This window comes from Tenrec ecaudatus, chromosome 1 (assembly GCF_050624435.1).
Source record: "Tenrec ecaudatus isolate mTenEca1 chromosome 1, mTenEca1.hap1, whole genome shotgun sequence".
Classification (NCBI taxonomy): domain Eukaryota; kingdom Metazoa; phylum Chordata; class Mammalia; order Afrosoricida; family Tenrecidae; genus Tenrec; species Tenrec ecaudatus.
The window spans coordinates 105,303,131-105,316,726 of record NC_134530.1 but is presented as its reverse complement, the minus strand read 5'-3'; the positions used below and the strand labels follow the sequence as shown (position 1 = coordinate 105,316,726).

Genomic DNA, 13,596 nt, shown 5'->3' with positions numbered 1-13,596 from the left:
AATCAAAGACCCTAGAAGCAATAGTAATAGATAAGAAATCAAGTGGCATTTTGCATTATGCAAATCTGCAACAAATGGCCGTTAACAAATGTTAAGAAGCAATGATGTTACCTTGAGAATTAAGTTTTGCCCGATTCCAGCCATAATATTCTCAATGACCTCTTATGCGCATAAAAGCTGGATAATGGGTATCCTACTCCTCCTCGTGAGACAGCCACCTCTCCCGTTCCCGTGCAGTCCCAGCCGCATCCCCGAGACACGATGGTGAAGGTTGGAGCGAACGGATTTGGCCACATTGTGCGCCTGGTCACCAGGACTGCTTTCAATTCTGGAAAAGTGGATATTGTTGCCATCAGTGACCCCTTCATTGATCTGAACTACATGGTCTACATGTTGCAGTATGATTCCACCCACGGCAAGTTCAATGGCACCGTCAAGACTGAGGGTGGGAAGCTTATCGTCAATGGGAAGCCCATCTCCATCTTCCAGGAGCGAGATCTGGTCAACATCAAGTGGGGTGGGGCCGGTGCTGAGTATGTCGTAGAGTCCACCGGTGTCTTCACCACCACAGAGATGGCTGGGGCTCACTTGAAGGGTGGTGCCAAAAGGGTGATCATCTCTGCCCCTCTGCCAATGCCCCCATGTTTGTGATGGGCGTGAACCACCAGAAGTATGACAACTCCCTCAAGATGGTCAGCAATGCCTCCTGCACCACCAACTACTTAGCCCCTCAGCCAAGGTCGTCCAGGACAATTTTTGCATCATGATAGACTCATGACCACAGTCCATGCCATCACTGCCACCCAGAAGACCATGGACGGCCCCTCTGGGAAACTCTGGTGCGATGGCCGTGGGGCTGCCCAGAACATCATCCCCTCATCTACTGGCGCTGCCAAGGCTGTGGGCAAGGTTATCCCGGAGCTGAATGGAAAACTGACTGGCATGGCCTTCCGTGTCCCCACCCCCAATGTGTCCGTCGTGGATCTCACCTGCCGTCTGGAGAAAGCTGCCAAGTACGATGGCAGTAAGAAGGTGGTGAAGCAGGCTGCCAAAGGTCCCCTAAAAGGCATTCTGGGCTACACTGAGGACCAGGTTGCCTCCTATGACTTTAACAGTGACCCCACTCTTCCACTTTTGATGCTGGGGCTGGCATTGCCCTCAACGACTACTTTGTCAAGCTCATTTCTGGGTATAGCAATGAATTTGGCTACAGTGACAGGGTGGTGGACATCATGGTCCACATGGCCTCCAAGGAGTAAGAGCCCCCCTGGACCACCAGCCCCAGCAACAGCACTGGAGGAAGAGAGGTCTTCAGCTGCTGGTAAGTCTTTGTCCCCAATTCAATCCCCTAACCTACTGAGAATATAACATCGGAACCCCCTGAAAGAAGGTGAGGGGCTTAGAGAGCCCGACCCTGTCATGTACCATCAATAGAGTACACTGTACCCAGAAAAAATCCTGGATAATGAATAAGAAAGGCCAGAGACAAATTTGAATTATGGTATTGGCAAAGAATATTAAATACACGATTGTTGGCTAGAAGGATGAATGGGTTTCTCTTGGAAGAAGTACAGCCGGAAATTTTCTTAGAAGCAAGAATGACAAGATTTCTTCTCATATGGGTGGACAAGTTTTCAGGAGGAACCACTTCCTGGAGATGGATAACACACTTGGTGGAGGGTCATTGAGAAAGTGGAAGACTTTCCTCGAGATGCACTGACAATGGCTACACCCATGAGTTCAAGCATGGCAGTTACGAGGATGATAAAAGACAGGGCAGCATTTTGTTGTTGGACATGAAGACATGATAATCTCGAACCAACTTGATAACACATTCACAACACACTCTAATGCTGTATCACTTATACATTGGGCTGCTAATCACAAGGTCAACAGTTTGAAACGCCCAGCTGCTCCACAGAGAAAAGATGAGGATTTCTACTCCTGTAAAAAAAAATTACAGGCTGTGAAGCTCATAGGGGCAGTTTTACCCTCCTATCGAGTCTCTATGAGTTGGAATTGATTAGGTGACAGTAAGTTTGGCTTTTTTTTTTTTTTTTTGGTAATCTATCTCTGGAAAAAAAAGGACATTTGCCTTATGTTTCAAAGGTCACCTTAGCAAGCACAAGTGCTCTGATTGAATTAGGATTTCCAGAACTCTGATTCTTTAGCCTAAAGAAATATAGTGATATGAGTTTCACTCCACGCATTCTGGGTCAACTGCCAAAGTGCAGTTCTGATGTGTGGTCTGAAGTTTGAAGTCAATGTTTTAGATTGACCACACACACAAATAATGGCAGAAGGTAAGAAATGGGCTTGAAAGCAACAGCAACAGCACAAGAAGAAGAGAGGCTCTCAAGCTGCCTTTGTACAAATGAGGGTGATTCACTACCGTAACTTGACCCTCTTTTGGAGCATTGCCTAATAATGCAGACGTCCAGGAACAGTCCGGCCCCAGAGCCTTGCATGTCAGCAGACCCCCTACCTCACTCAGATTCACTTTAATAACAAAAGTTTGGCTCTTATTAAGTAAAGTGCATTGAATTGTGAGGGGCGAATGAGAACGGAGGCAATAACTACCCCTTGTGTGTACTGTATTTTCATGTGCTATTGACTGATTGACAATGCCCAAAACCAGGTCATTCCCGTCAGTTAAGTAATTTGTCTGCTGTTTGTGTTGTGTTTCATGTATGCACAGCACGTGGTTTATGATCTTTCTCAGGCCTATTAGCAAATTTCAACACCAAAGATTAAAAAACTCTACCCCAACAGTAAAAATGGTGTGGCTATTTTGTTACACATATTCTTTCAAATAATTCAATTTACACAAGTATGCATTCTTTCCAGGAGATTTAAATATGCTTTCATTTTGAATTATTAAAGTGGTGCAGAAATATTTTCTATATCCTAAGTTGATCTTTGAGATAATGAAGGTTTATTGTGCCAGCCTGACTGATAAACACACGTGGGGTTAATTGAAGGGCAGAGAGATAAATGGCTGAGTGAGCATCACCTTTCTAGTACTTGGGTCTCTTGCTCTATGAAAGTCAGACCAGGGTGCAGCTGCCTTAGCCAGTTCCCTGCTTCAGCTTGCAAGACTCTCTTCCTGCAAGATATCCCTGAGGAGAAGCCACATGGACCTACCCTGATGCAGCCCTGGGTGCTGGAATAGCCATGTGGACAGCCCTGCCAATGTTGAGATGTTTACACGTTTACTGATTCAGCTTTCCTCCTGCAGTCAGCACCATTGCTTGTGTTTTGTGAGATGGAGGAGGACTTTGTAGATTAGTGACGGACATATGGGCTAATGCTGCACTTCTGGGCTTGGACAGCACTGGATTGGAATGCTTCCTTAATGTACACTTACCCTTTTATATAAAACTCTCTTATACATATGGGGTTCTGTGGATTTGTTTCCCTAATTTACCCAGACTAACACACTCTTCAAGTCAAAAGGTTGCTCATCTGTGCTGGACTTGGGTACTACTGAGGCTTTAATGAAATTACCAGTCTTAAGGACCCAGGCTTAGGAACAACCAAATAAAAAAGGGCTAACATCAACTGTATGTTTACTATGCTGCAGGCATTGTAAGAAGTTCTTTACATATATAATCTCATGTAATCTTCATAATAATCCTATTAGGCTAAAACTAATAATATTCTTATTTTAGATTTGAGAAAACTGAGACTAGTAGACCACCAGTATGGTCATTTGACTAGCAGATGCTGGAATAAAGATTTGAGTAAAGGTGCATCAGACTCCAGACCGTGTATCTCAATAACCAGTGCTTTATACAGGCCTGGCTGGTTCTCTTGTATGAACTAAGCACAGAGGGAAAGAGTTACATTTGATGGTATGATTAAGTATAAACTAAGGAGAAAGAGAGAAGAAAGTTGTAGTTCCCTTAAGGACTGGAAGAAAGTGTCATATAGTACTGTTCTCTTATGTTTTGTGTTTTAATCATTTTATTGGGAGCTCTTGCAATAAAATATTCCATAGTTCAATCATCAGCTCCCTTGTATCTCTTCCCATCCCAACCATGCCCCCAGGCACCCTTTTCCCCCATATCTTACACATCCAGGATACCCACTCACATACATTTCTCTTGTTTGGTCCCATCGAGTGGGGTTATATAGCCATCAATGCTATCCTCTCCCCAGCCCTTCTCTTCTCATACCCTCAGGGAATCCTTACTCCTGTGACTGTTTCTGAAGGGTTATCTATCTTGGCTTTGAAGTATCAAATGATCTTAAATATACAAATGAACTTTTGCAACTCTGACATGATTAATGAGGCAAAAAATAAAATGAAAACCATAATAGTAAAGGGAGGAAGTATTAAAGAACTGGAGGATAGTTATGTAGTTCATCAGTGCTATACCGCATCCTGGATTTATCATCCGTTCCATTTGTTCCTTCTGAGAGGGACTATCCAATTATCTTATAGGTGGGTTTAGGGTCTCCACTGCATCCACACCACTTCACACCAATTTGTTTTCTTGTTTTTGAATTTCTGATACCTTTTCTTGTTTACACCTCATGATCATGTAAGCTGGTGCACTTCTTCAGTGTAGGCTTTGTTGCTTCCCTGCTAGTTGGTCACTTGTTTAACAACAAGCCTTTAAGACCCCAGATGCTATATCTTTAAATAGTCTGGCACCTTCAGCTTTCTTCATCACATTTGCTTATGCACCCATTTTGTCTTCAGTGACTGTGTCAGGAAGGTGAGCATCATACAATGCCACATTATTAGAACAAACTGAGGTAGAGTATAGTAGAGGCTCAAAGTCCATCTGCTTCCATGTTTAATTTGTGTGTGTATATATATATACATACATATAACCAAATATACATGTATTTACATTTTTCCTTCTTTCCTCTTTTTCTTCTTTTCCTCTGGCAACACTATTAAGTACACCCATCGTTCACCTCCCAGATAAAATTTGATTGATCAAACCATGGCCAGGAAAGCTATACCCTCCTCGCCATCAATTTTAGAACTCTTACTATTTCCCTATAACTATCATTGTGGGCTCACCACTCACCTCCCCCCACCTTCTTCCCTCCAATGCCCCCCAGGACTCATCAGTCCAAGCACTATCTCCTTAAGATTGCCTATTCTGCCTATCTTACATAGATAAGCACCAAAAAAAAAAAAAACCCAAAACAAAAACAGACAGATAGTCACAAGTCTGAGAGGACTCCTGACACAGAGCAGATGAATATCTCTCTGTTAACCAGCGATCAGAACATGATCAGAACCATGAGTGCAGTTCTCGCTTCTTTCTGGGTTACATATCCCGGGTTCCCCTTACCTAACCCTTTTAGTGTTCAGCATCCGTGCCTCAAAGGCAAGCATCGTGAAAGTCCCCCCTGCTATTGCTGCCTTCAGGGATGGAGCAAACTAGAGTCCCCCTGTGCTAGGAAGGGTTCTCTAGGGAAACAAAACCAGGACACTTACATGAGTATATAGATAGTGTGGTGGTTACATAATCTGGTGTCGATTTGGTTCTTGAAAGGATTAAGAGTGAAGGGATGGAGTCTAGTCTGTCAATGGGGCTTCTGTGTGTAGGCATGGTTTTCTCCTGAGAATTCTGGGAAATCTGGAATTTCCTCCTTGGAGGCAGGAGAGACTCTCTCACTGCTCACTTCCTGCAAGACATCCCTGAGGAGAAAACACGTAGACCTACCCTGATGCAGACCTCTGGAGCCAGAGAAGCACACGAAGAACCCTGCCAGTGCTGAGATACTTACAACACTACTGGATCCAAAGACTTTCTACCCACTGGCCTGTGTTCTTCCTGAATTTGGTGTCACTGCATGTATTTCATGAGTCTGAAGAGGGCTTTATAGATTGGTATTGGACATATGGGCTAATATTGGACCTATGGGCTTGAACTGGACTGGGTTGGGATGCTTTCTTAATGTAAAATCAACCTTTATATAAAACTCTCTCTTATACACATATGAGTTTCTATGAATTTTTTCTCTAATCTACCTGGATTAAGATAAATTAGAGAGATAGATAGATATTTATACAGCGAGAAGGAATATAACAGCTAATTAGTCAACACAACAGTACAGAGGGTTCAGTTCAACTCACTTCCATGGAACAGTCAATATACCGGGAGTTTTTCAACTACGTGAGCTGCCAGGTCCAAGGTCAAGGAAGCAGACAATTGAGTCCTCCCTGGGGAAAGACAAGCAGAGTCTGAAACAGGCAGCAAACAGCAGGGTGGGTCACCAACAGTCAGTAGCTTGGGAGGTTAGTGAAGCAGGCCTGGATGGGATATTGAGCACAAGCAATACAAGGCCATGGAATCCACTAGTCTCAGGCTCAAGTGATGCATTCATCAACAGTTTAGTGAAGCAGGTCTCAAAGGAGCCTCAAGCTCTAGCAAAATTATCCACAGGTTGGCTTGACCCACAGGTGGTGTAGCTCACAGATTGAGGCAGAGGACTAGCTAAAGCAGAATCATGCTCCAGCTCGCTCTGATCAACAGTGAGCAAGAGAGAGAAGGGTGGGCCTTTCAGAGCCACTTAGCTCTTTACTCTCCAATCAAACTGAAACCTGATTAATCCCACATGTTCCCCTTGGCTAGGATGGCACACTAAACCTAACTATCTCACACCACCCACCACCACCATGTTATGCCTGTAGAATTTCAGTGTGAGCCTCTTATGAGTAATTCCCAACCTGTTCAGATGGGGTACTAACTGCTACCCACCCTCAAGTCAGAGTTTATGATCAGGATTCTTAGGGACCCCATGGCTTTGCTCCTATCACTGGTTTGTTGTGCTTCCCACTGGGTTTGCCCCCATGTGGGTGAGTCAGACCGGCTACTCTCCCGGAACTGTACCTTCAGGGCTGTCCTCTGTAGCTCTGTCATCAAGGGGAAAGAAAACCTGTCTCGAGCTGAGGCCGGTCCTGCAGTCATCTCTGGGAATGAGCTGCTCTGAACAGGAAATCACCCTGAAGGATCGGCACATCAGAATGAGGTTCCTTTCTCTCTCCCTTTCTTTTGAATTTCCTGTCTAACAGTGGGAGTGCAGAGCTGGTGATTCTACATGGACACCATCTTCCCAGAACTCCCCTCTCTCTTGTTGTAAATTGTGATGGTGGCAATACTTAGTGGGCAGTGAGCCATGAAGCAGAATGCCACCTGCTGCAACCCTTTCTAAAGAGGCCTCTCATGGGTATCTGTGCAAGCATGCACACCTACTAAATGGATCCTTTAGTGTTTAAGATTTCTCTGTAATAACTATAATGAAAGAATCATACATTATCTCTTCATTTAAAAGCAAAGATGTCACTTTGATGACTAAGAGGGGTTGACGCAGGCCAGTGCTTTCTCAATCACCTCATGTACATGCAAAAACTCGACAAGAACAGAAGATGGAAGAAGAAAGGATGCCTTTGTGCGGTAGTGCTTGCTTAGATGGGTCGGAAGGAAGAACAAATGTGTCTCGGGAGAAGAATCACCAGAATGTTCCATGGACCCTTCATCAGGTGGGAAGCATGTCATACTTACTGAAGTAGAGAGTGAACAACATAGAGGAAGCCTTTCAACAAGCTGGATGACACCATGACTGCGCCACAATGGGCCCCCGCACTGCAATGGGACAAAGTGACGTCACTCTTGGCACGGCACCGGACGGGGCAGCGTTTCATTCTGTGATACAAGTATCTCTAGGAGTTGTGACAAATTCATTAGCCTCAAACAACAATCTGGAATGGTAGGGTTGATTAAAAGGGGCATTTGTGAAATTCTCAAAGGCTAGGGAGGCTAGGCACAGAACCCTCAACTACCAGGCAAACTGATGCCATCTCCAGGCAAAGTCGGTGCACCTTAGACTATCCATTCTGAGAGGGATTGGTCAGTTATGAATATGCAAATGGGACTTGGAAGTTACTTTCCTGGAACCGTCAACTATGAGAACATACTAAGAACCTAGAAAACAAAGAAGAAATGTTTCAGAAAAGGGAAATTAAAGGCCATGGGTTTACCTCATACAAAACAACTCAGCTCTTACTTGGCTGATACAACACTAAGCTTCGTGTCACCCAGTGTGGTAACTCATGATGTCACCTTTTCCCTGGCAAAAGCTGGCTCCCACCACAGGACTGAGAACCACCCCTCTGAGCCCCATAGACCTCTGCAACTGCCTCCTCTCCCATTGGCCAAGGAGGACTGCCAGCTCTCCTACACGCCGACAGAGGGGCAGGCAACGAGTTACCACACTGGCTGACTCATGACACCAACCCCAGTGACACCACTGCTACAGTCACTCCACCACCAATGTCACAGACCCTAGAGGAATGTTGGTGCCATTGCCTCTGACCATGTCAGGGAGTGCTGTCTGAACTCTCCGCCCACCTCCCCCCCCAGTCATGCCTATTGTATAAACATGTTTAACAAAGTGAGGAATGAGCTATATGTTGAGCTGAAGCTAACGAGAAGCACAGTACAAACCAAACTCTCGGCCGTTGAGTCACTGCTTACTCATAGAGACCTCTGGTGGGTTTGCAAGACAGAAAGTGTTTACTGGAGTAGAAAGTCCAGTCTTTCACCAGTGAAGCTGCTGGTGGTTTTGAACTGCTGACCAGGAGAATTGCACCCCATCATGTAATGACTACATGTACTAGTTGTTCCAATAACTGCTGATAATCTAGCAGAGGAAGATTTTTAAACACTATTCAGAAAGAAAGAAAGAGAGAGAGAGAGAAAGAAAGAGTAAAAAAAGATAACGTGTTCATGGTCATCAGAACATCAATCTGCCTGACACTTGCATTGTATTTCTGATTGACATTATGTTAGCTTGAGTCACCAGGAAAAGCATTCCGTAACACTCTGCCTACTGTTTTAAAGGCAGGGAAGAAAAGAAAGCAAATAAAGGCAGCGAAGGGTAGGCCATTTGATAGCGGGGCAAAAGTAGGAGTGACACCTCTTTCACCGTTTATGCTACTTCTTCAAAAAAGTTAAATAACTTATACAAACACATAAAACTTTAAAAGCAAATCTTACTCTCCTCCCACTTCACTGAGTGCACTTTGTGCCAGGGACTGCGGTAACCCTCTAACAGAGGGTGAATCGCAGCGAAGGGAGCTCACAACAGAGAGACAGAAGTCAGCTAGACATGTCCTGATGCTTAATTTAACTTTCTGAGGGACGGTGGCCACGAGGGTGGGCTGGGCAGATGTTTTATGTAGATCCACTACAACAAAGTCCCGAAGAGCCAAATGAAATCAGCACAAATGACAAGGCTGGAACCCGGAGCGTCAGCGGGGAAGATCGAGAAGTAGACTGACTGACTGCCAATTAGAGCGGAGACTGAACAAAACAGCAAACGAGGAGGCACGTGGAGTGGTCAGCTGCCGATTGGCTGACACAGTGCAGCCACTTTCAATTACTGCAAGCAGCAGTCCAGTTGGGGCAGGAACCAGATGACGGGCTCTGCTCACCCACGACTCATCAGCTTCCGCATCAGTGATCCAAACCGATGGTTGATCGCAGACGGAGGTGTGATCACCCCTGGTGCCCACCGCACAAACTCCTGTGACCATACGATCCACTCTCCACTCCATCCACCCCCTTCCAACGCCAGTGCTGTGGCCCATTTCTTTTCTTTCTTTCTTTCTTTCTTCTGAATTCTTCCCTCTACTTCGATTTCCTTTCATAGTTCTTTGCCTTTCCTCTATGTGCCCCCCAACCTTTTCTTCCTCTTCTTCCACCTCCTCTTAAAAAAAAAAAATCACCAGACACTCCGCTCCCACCACCTCCACCTCTAATGGTCCCTAATGCCAAAGAGCAAGCTCTCTGTCTTCCACCACACCGCCACATCTTCTGACCAGCAGTGCTCACCCCACGCCCTGGATAGGCAGTGATGCCCCCTCCCAGGAAGAAAGCGTGATGCTCCTGCTGCGGATGTCTTTGGTGGCTAACACTTGCCCCAGAACGGAACCGTTTTTATTGTGTCTTAGTTTTTTCTTCTCTTTCACCCCTTTCTCTTTCGAAAATTTGCCACCAGTCAGGACCTAGGAATCCTAGCCAGCCACACTAATCACCCCAATCACCACCACCCATTCAAGCACCACAGACCGTGGTCAACACCCACCTAGCCTGCACTCTGCATGGCCAGCAATTAGAGACTCACGGTCACACTCGCACCCACTACCAGCTTCACCTGGAGACAGATGGTGAGCACTGCCGCGCTGTGAAACTGGCAGCAACCCAACTAGCATACTCACCTTAGTGCCCGAATATATTGAACCAAAGCAAAAAGCAAGGTGAAGTAAACCAACACACAATTAATAAATTCCTATGACAATACCACTGTGTCTCTGATACAATAGACAATTTCACCTCTCTCTCTCTCTGTCTCTCTCAAAGAAGCAACCAAGCTACAGGGCTAGAAAATCTTCCACATGAAGAACTGCTATTGAAACTATTTCATAAGGAATTCAAAAGACTTAGAGTAGTTAGGTAACTTCAAAGGACTGAGAGGCAGATAAACGAATGCATAGACAAAGCCCTAGAAGAATCCCAGAAAACGCTATGTGTTAGGGTGGTGTCAACTTGGCTTGGGGTTGCAGTTTAACAGTGGGGTCTTCCTTCTGAGGTCCCCACCCGGCCTGGCCTGGCATGGCAGCCTGCTAATACCTCACTGAGGGCGTGGCGTGCTTGATAGAGGTACAAGTGAGTGCAGCAAGCAGCGTCCTCGATCTTGCCGTTCTTCTCCTTTCTGCTTGCTGAATCTAGCCACCGACTGGTCGCTGATCATGGGGGTTGTCAACAGCACACGGGGTTCTCTACCTTGGACTCTTGTGACTCTGGCTCCCTTACCTTACAGTCTCCCCAGCTTCCTGCTTCTCCCAGTTCCAGCAGCCACATGAGTCAAAGCCTCGACCTTAAGATCCCTGTGTGAGCTAGAAAGAGCCTCCATCAAGGTAAGCTGGTGTGTGTTTACCGCCTCTTTGGCTGTGTGGATGTTTTTCTTGTTATCATTTCATCTCTTGATATAATTTTTTTTGTATACATATAAGTGTCATTGGTTTCACTCCTCTAGAAAACCCAGCCTAACACATAATCATGCAAACACTAACGGGGGCATGGAATTAGAAATTATACCAGAAAGTAACAACTAGAAGTCCAGGCAATTAATATCAAAATTAAAGAAATCCATGATTTGTGGAAAAGGCCAAAAATACAATGTGATTTCCTAGAAAATGGATAATCATTTCAAGTGTTTCAGAGTTTTGCTACACCGAATGTAAAAGCCACACACTACACAATGTATCCAATACCCTCATCGTTTTCTATCCAGAGCCTTTTGTGTCTCCTTTTCTTTCCTGACAAATCATATTCTTCCCTTCATTTTGCCTATGCTTTCGGAAAATTTTCTGTGAACTCACTGTTGCTACTGATCATGGTCTCTCATTGAAGAAGCAGCATGGAGGCCCTAGAACATTCCAATCCAGTGATTTTCATTTCGGGACCTTGAAGTTCAGATATGTGTCTGCATTGATCTGACCCTCTTTGGGGGGCTAAGGGAGTCAGGAGTTCTGATTTCCACGAGACACCCCTTTCTTCTTCTCCTTGTGCCTTTCCACATTCTTCTTTGAGTTGCCTGGACGAACCTTCAGTGCTCTCTCTTAGCTACAGAAATGTCTTCCGTGGAGTGTGACTTTGTGCACATATTACTCTAGAAAAGGAGGCAAGAAATGTAATTCTGGCTTGACTCTTTACCCTAAACACCACAAGGCCAGAAATCACGGCAAATGGGGCCAAATTCAAGGCCAGTCGCTGCAAAGTGCAATGTTTTCTGGCTACAAAATTCATTTGATGTTGAGGGCCATTGTAGAACAGGCCACTGCAAAGAAGGCTTTAAAGGGATCGCTTTTTCATGCTTGATTTGTGAATTCAGGTTGCTGTTTTCAATCTGTTTTGCCAGACATACAAAGCACTACGGGGAGGGCAGACTCTCTGTTCTGCTGCACCAAGCTGTGTGCACACGAGATGGTCTGGAATGCATCACAAAGACGCTGTGATGGTGCTGGAAGCTCCCAAGCACAGTTCTGAGATCAGGCCTTGCTGTTTCTCCCACCCTCATGGCAGTTCTCTCATCACGATTCGACAGCAGTCAGTCTGTAGCTTGGCTGCTTTGCTGCAAGACTGAGAAAGGATCTCACTGCTGTCGATAGCTTTTTTAATGGATGCCTATTTAGAGAGGAAGTGTTCAGTTTTGCCTGCTTTAAATTGTCTCTGTAAAAATCACCGCAGATCTTATATTTATTGGCGGGGTAGAAGAGGGCAGAAAAGTTTGTAATCAGAAATATGCATCATCCAAAAGCCCTTGAAGTAAATTTTATAATCAAGGCACTGAAATTAATATCCATAAATACAAGTCCCAGACTGGGGATCAATCACAAAATCAACAAACATACTTTGAGGCTGGCCTGCCTTACCCTTGCTATTCAACCCACAGCTCTCACAACTAAAGATTTCCAATAATGTCAAAATGTATCATGCATGTGTGAAGGTCACTGGATTGAAAAGAGTCATAGATTGAAATCCTGTTCCCAATATACATTCAGCTCTCAGAATGCTCTTAATCTGTTTAAATTTCAGACTGGCCGAGAGATAACCTTGCCTTTTAAAATAGCCCAATGCACGCAATGTTCTTGAGAGCTAAAATGTAGTGATGTGAAGAATTTTGTGATTTGCAGGCTATTTCAACGAAAGATGCTTATCTTGCAAATGTCCATGGTTCTAACATACATATGTGCTTGATACCAAAAGTTCACTACACGGGGTGGGGGTGGGGGGCAGCTGTCGCTGTTGGCATTGAAATGCTTATTTTACTGCTTCACTCTTCTAAGGAGAGCGTGTTTCTCATCTTAATAGATGGCAGGGGAAGCGGGCAGCGGATGGCAGGTTGGAATTGTGTCGCAGGGGTCACCTGTCTAGTGATTGCAAATCGCAGTTTCACAGCTGGTGCCAGGCCAGTGACAAAAGAATCAGCCGGGCGCTCATTACAAATATGATGCCACAGGCCCTGTTCCTAGGAGGCCCAGAGATGACTCCAAGGAATTTGGATTTTTTAAGGCTCTCCATGTGATTATGATATACACTCAGAATTTAGAAGCACTGTTCTAAGTCTGGTTCCTTTATTCAATAAAGAGAACTCTGTTGCAGCATAGTTTATTTTTCTAATTTACCCACTCAAAATTCCCAGGCTTATGTGAAAAATCGAGTTAGAGGCAGACTACTGATAGCACATGCAACTCATTTCTAGGACATTAACAAGGCCAATAATTATGTAAAAATATCAACCTGGCTTTAAAAATGGCCAAGGCTAATAAATAAGCAAAGAAAACACAAAGTAAATACAAGGTTAATAAATAAGCAAATAAAAACAAATCTTTTTAGATTTAACCTGCAAAAAGAAAAAGGTAAAATGAGTTTGAAGAAGAATTAAGACTACTAAACTATAGAGGCTCAAAGGCTGGGGGCGATGGTGCAAGAAATTCCAAGAGGAAATACGAAGAGAAACTGAGTCAAGGCACAGCTACTGGATGCTGCACTGTATCCACTG

At 44.7% G+C, this 13,596-nt stretch overlaps 1 pseudogene; it reads left to right on the top strand.

Moving 5' to 3' along the window:
- The first annotated feature begins 214 nt into the window (after positions 1-214).
- Positions 215-1,259, top strand: LOC142436504 (glyceraldehyde-3-phosphate dehydrogenase-like; annotated as a pseudogene).
- The last annotated feature ends 12,337 nt before the right edge of the window (positions 1,260-13,596 follow it).